This window comes from Nicotiana tomentosiformis, chromosome 1 (assembly GCF_000390325.3).
Source record: "Nicotiana tomentosiformis chromosome 1, ASM39032v3, whole genome shotgun sequence".
Classification (NCBI taxonomy): domain Eukaryota; kingdom Viridiplantae; phylum Streptophyta; class Magnoliopsida; order Solanales; family Solanaceae; genus Nicotiana; species Nicotiana tomentosiformis.
The window spans coordinates 75,778,617-75,784,747 of record NC_090812.1 but is presented as its reverse complement, the minus strand read 5'-3'; positions in this window follow the sequence as shown (position 1 = coordinate 75,784,747).

Below are 6,131 nucleotides of genomic sequence, written 5' to 3'. Positions count from 1 at the left end.
GGTGGAGGTCCCGGAGGCCTCGGGTGAGTTTCGGATGGTTAACGGTTCAAAATTTGGACTTAGAGAAAATCTGAATATTTTGCCTTTTGGTGCAATGGTACCTGCAGACATTTTCTCGCAGGTGCGAGTTCGTAGAAGCAAGCTTGGCATCGCAGATGCATCGTAGAAGCGGCTTGTTGATCGCAGAAGCATTAGGTCCGCAGAAGCAGACGAAACCTCGCAGAAGCGAGTCCGCAAAAGCGACACCAAGGTCACAGAAGCGGAGGCAGGGGAAGCTGGGAAAAACTGCAGAAGCGGACAGCTTCTTCGCAACAGCGAGTCCGCAGAAGCGAAGGAGGCTCAGAAGTGGCAAAATGACCGCAAAAGCGGTTGCGAAGAAGCGGTTAAAAATTCCGCAGGTGCGGAACCTCTGGGCAGTGTAAAAAAACAGAGGGTTCCGAGCTTTTGCCATTTTTGGTTATTTCCAACACGGGTTGAGGCAATGTTTCGGAGAGAATTCACGGAAAATCTTGAGGTAAGTCACTTGTGATCATTATTAGTCAGTAATATTGAATTATCATTGAGTATTCCGACTAGATTACGTGTTTTTGAGGTGTAATTCGAGAAATTGGGCCTAGGGGTTTGAATATAAGATTTGAAATTTGGAGGTCGAGTTGATGTCGGAATTTAATAAATTTGGTATGGTTGGACTCGTGGTTGAATGGGCATTCATATTTTGTAACTTTTGTCGGGTTCTGAGATATGGACCCCACGATAAAATTTGAGTTCAATTTCGGATTTTTATTGGAAAATTAGTATTTTCATATGGAATTAATTCCTATAACTAGATTCGAGGCATCCGGAAGCCGATTCGCGAGGCAAAGGAATATTAAAATAAAGAACTTGCACGGTTTGAGGTAAGTAACACTTATAAACTTGGTTCTGAGGGTGTGAATCTCTGAATTACGTGTTATGTGAATTGTTTGGAGGTGCACACATGCTAGGTGACGGGCATGTGGACGTGCACCATAGAAATTGTGACTTAAATAAATTTCGTAGAGTTGTATAATCAAAGAATCATGTCATTGTCCACATATCCTCCACGTGTTGGAGAAATTGAGCTGAGACTCGTATTAAAGATCATGTTTAGGCTACGTGCTAATATTTTTGGGACCCACATGGGTCGTGTTGATGTTGAATTATTTGTTTAAATTGTAATTGTGTATTCAGTCACATCCATCATTTGCATATCATATCTTAGTCTCTGTTGTCATTTATTAATACGTCATATCAACATGTCGGGTTGATTTTCATGTCATTGAGAGCCTGAGAGACTGGAGATTTTGAGTGATATTTATGGGATCGGGCTGCACAACGCATCATGTTTTATTCATTTATGCATGGATCTAGCTTATTATAGTGCTTGGGCTGAAGGAGCCCCTCTAGAGTTTGCAAGTCTGCACCCCCCACAGTGAGCGCGGTTTCTTTATATTTGGGATGGAGTTCCCTAGGCATGGAGTTGCCTTATCTATTTATATTCGGGATGGTGTTCCCTAGGCATGGATTTGCCTTATTCATATATATATATTTGGGATGGAGTTCCCGAGGCATGGAATTGCCTTATTATTTTACATTTGGGGATGGAGTTCCCTGAGTTGGATTGGCCTTATACGGTATTGAGTGACTGATTGTCAGTTGATATATATGTATTTGGGATGGAGTTCCCTTGGCTGGATTGGCCATATACAGTACTGAGTGATTGAGAATTCTGAGAATGTGAGTACACGAGGTTTTCATTGTGGTACATCACATACAATAGATATTTTGGCATGTAGATATAGAGATGTCATATTCCTCATATCATACAAAATTATCTATTTTACTTGTACTGAGTTTAACTGTTGAACTTGAGAACATGCCTACATTTTTGTACTGTTATTTGTATATTGGTCTGTACCTGTGGAGCTCCTCACTGCTTTCAGCCCAAAGGTTAGTCTTGTTAGTTATTGAGTACATGGGGTCGGTTGTACTCATACTACACTCTGCACTTTGTGTGCAGATCCAGGTACTTCCTTATACGACGGCTGTTAGATTTCGGAGTTTTACCTGCTGGAGATTATCGAGGTAGCTGCTTGGCTTCCATAGACCTTGACTCTCTTCTCTTTCAGTTATTTGTGCTATTCTATATTTCCAAATAGTATTTTTATCAGTCAGACTGTGTTATCATTTAGGTGCTCATGTACTCAGTGATACCGGATTTTGGGAGTGTATTTGTATCAGTATTTGTGGGATTTTACTCTTAAATTTATTTATTGTGTTTTAAAACTTAAAAGAAATTATGGTTATTGAGGTTGTCGGCTTGCCTAGTATTGAGATAAGCGCCATCACGGCAGGTGAAATTTTGGATCGTGATAATTTTTCACTTGGTATCAGAGTCTAGGTTACATAGGTCTCATGAGTCATGAGCATGTTAATAGAGTCTTGCGGATCGGTACGGAGACGTCAGTACTTATCTTCGAGAGGCTGCCAAACCCTTAGGAAATTTTACTTTGTTGTATTCTGTCGTGCGAATTTGTTGATTCCAGAAAACTAAAATTCGTTTATTCTATTCTCTCACAGATGGGTTGACAAGAGTGTGTTGCTCTAGTGGTGAGTACCCTCCACTTCCAATCAAGAGGTTGTGAGTTCGAGTCACCCCAAGAGCAAGGTGGCGAGTTCTTGGAGGGAGGGAGCCGAGGGTCTATCGGAAACAGCCTCTCTACCCCTGGGTAGAGGTAAAGTCTACGTACAAACTACCCTCCCTAGACCCCACTAGTGGGATTATACTGGGTTGTTGTTGTTGTTGTTATTCTCTCACAGATGGTAAGGACACGTACTACCAGATCGAACGGTCAGTCACCAGTGCCACCAGTTAGGGCCACGAGAGGTCAAGGCCGTAGTAAAGGTCGATTTGTAGCTCGTACAGCAGTTAGAGCAGCACCTATAGAACCACCAGTTGCTCTAGCTCAGGAGCAGGTTCCAGATATGGTTGAGCCAGCGGGGCTAGCTCAGGCACCAGCTATGCCTATTCTGATTCCAGGCCTTCAGGAGGCTTTAGCCCAGATATTGACTGTTTGCACTGGCCTTGCTCAGGTTGTTTCGTCTTTCGCATCAACCACTTCTCAGGCCGGGGGAGGTACTCATACCCCTGCTGCCCATACTCCAGAGCATGTAGTGCAAAGACTTCATATACTAGGAGCACTACCAGTCCAGCCAGTTGTAGTTGCTCAGGCCCAGGTGGGCCATGACGAGGAGCAAAACAGATTAGAGAGGTTTGGGAGACTCCATCCTCCAACTTTCAGTGGAACTGAGTCAGAGGATGCTCAGGATTTCTTGGATAGATGCCAGCGGATGCTTCATACAACTGGTATTCTGGAGACCAGTGGGGTCTCATTTATTACTTTTTAGCTGATCAGGGAAACCTTTAGATGGTGGAAGACTTATGAGAGGAGCAGACCAGTTGGTGCAGCACCACTTTCATTGAATGGGTTCTCCGTATTATTCATGGAGAAGTTTGTGCCACAGACCCGCAGAGAGGAACTACGCAGGTAGTTCGAGCATTTACGTCAGGAGGACCTGTCCGTGACTTAGTACGAGATGCGGTTTTCAGAATTGGCTCGTCATGCAGTTTTGTTGATTCCCACTGAGAGGGATATTATTAAGAGTTTCATTAATAGACTCAACCATCAGTTCCGTTTTGTTATGACTATGGGAAATGTAGCAAGTGCTAAATTCGACGAGGTGGTTGACAATGCTTAACGGCTAGAAATGGTCTGTGCTCAAGAGCGTGAGGAGAGGGAGGCCAAGAGGTCTTGTGGCCCAGGTAATTCCAGCGGTGTTCTTTCTGGGGGACAGTCCTATCACAGTAGGGGTCGACCTTATAGGCCCGCTCAGATGGCTTGTCTAGCTCATCATGGCGCATCAGGTAGCCATGGTTCATAGAGTACTCGACCGAGTCAGTCTTTTCATAGTGCACTTCTAGCTCAGAGTTCATCTCGTGCACCATCAGTTCAGGGTTCATCTGTACCAGATTCTTCTGGTAGCTATTCTGGTTCTCGAGGTCCACCTTAGTACTTGCCGTCATTGTTCGAGAAGGGTTGTTTTGAGTGTGGAGACGTAGGTCATATAAAGAGAAATTGTCCCCGCCTTTCGGGAGGTCCAACTTAGTAGAGGAGTCAAGCTGCGGCTCCCGCACCAGTTAATTCACTACCCACCCACCCATCTCAGGGTGGGGGCACAAGGAGTTAGAGGTCTCCTAAGAGGGGGAGGTCTATCAAGTGGCGGTCAGGCCAGATGCCGTTGCTTCAAATGCAGTAATCACATGTATTGTCTCAGTATGCCATAGGGAAGCTTCTATATTATTTGATCTTGGTTTCACATATTCGTATGTATCATCATATTTTGCTCGTTATCTGGATATGCCCCGTGAATCCTTAGTTTTACATGTTCGTGTATCTACGCCGATGGTCGATACTATTATTATGGACCGTGTGTATCGGTCATGTGTAGTGACTATTAGGGGACTGGAGACTAGAGTTGATATATTATTGCTTAGTATGGTTGATTTCGATGTAATCTTGGGTATGGATTGGTTGTCTCCATGTTATGCTATTCTGGACTGTCACGCAAAAACCGTGACGTTGGTGATACTAGGATTACCGAGGATTGAATGGAGAGGTTCTCTAAATTATGTTCCCAGTAGGGTAATTTCTTATTTGAAGGCCCAACGGATGGTTGGGAAGGGGTGTTTGTCATATTTGGCCTTTGTAAGATATGTTGATGCAGACACTCCTACTATTGATTTTGTACTGGTAGCGTGAAATTTTTCGGATGTATTTCCTGCAGACCTGCCGGGTATGCCACCCGACAGGGATATTGATTTCGATATTGACTTGGTGCCGGGTACTTAACCCATTTCTATTCCTCCATATTGTATGGCGTCAGCTGAGTTGAAGGAATCGAAAGAGCAACTTCAGGAACTTCTTGATAAAGGGTTTATTAGGCCTAGTGTGTCGCCTTGGGGTGCACCGGTTCTGTTTGTGAAAAATAAAGACGGTACTATGCAGATGTGCATCGACTACAGGCAGTTGAACAAAGTTACAATCAAGAACAAGTATCCTTTGCCACCTATTGATGATTTATTTGACCAACTTCGGGGATCGATGGTGTTCTCCAAAATTGATTTGAGATCTGGGTATCACCAATTAAAATTCAGGATTCGGATATTCTAAAGATGGCATTCAGGACCCGTTATGGTCACTATGAATTTCTTGTGATGCCTTTTGGTCTGACCAATGTCCCAACAACATTTATGCGCTTGATGAATAGTGTATTCCAGCCATATCTTGATTTGTTTTTCATAGTATTTATTGATAATATCCTGGTGTACTCACGTAGCCAGGAGGAACATGCATAACATTTGAGTATTATACTACAGAGGATGAGGGAGGACAAACTTTATGCCAAATTCTCTAAGTGTGAGTTCTGGCTTAGTTCAGTGGCATTCTTGAGACACATAGTATCCAGTGAAGGAATTAAGGTGGATCTGAAGAAGATAGATGCAGTTCAGAGTCGGCCTAGGCCATCTTCAACAACTGAGATTTGGAGTTTTCTCGGCTTGACTAGGTATTATCATCGCTTTATGGAGGGCTTCTTGTCTATTGCATTGCCCCTGACCAAATTGACCCAGAAGGGTGCTCTATTCAGGTGGTCAGATGAGTGTGAAAAGAGCTTTCAGAAGCTCAAGACTGCCTTGACCACATATCCAGTTCTAGTTTTGCCTTCAGCTTCAAGCTCTTATACAATGTATTGTGATGCTTCTCGGATCGGTATTGGGTGTGTATTAATGCAGGAGGGTAGAGTGATTGCTTATGCTTCGCGCCAGTTGAAGCCACATGAAAAGAACTACCATGTTCATGATTTAGAGTTGGCAGCCATTGTTCATGCATTAAAGATTAGGAGGCACTATCTCTATGGTGTGTCCTATGAAGTATTTACTGATCATCAGAGTCTTCAACACTTATTCAAATAGAAGGATCTAAATTTGAGGTAGCGGAGATGGTTGGAGTTGCTAAAGGACTATGATATTACTATTATGTATCACCCTGAGAAGG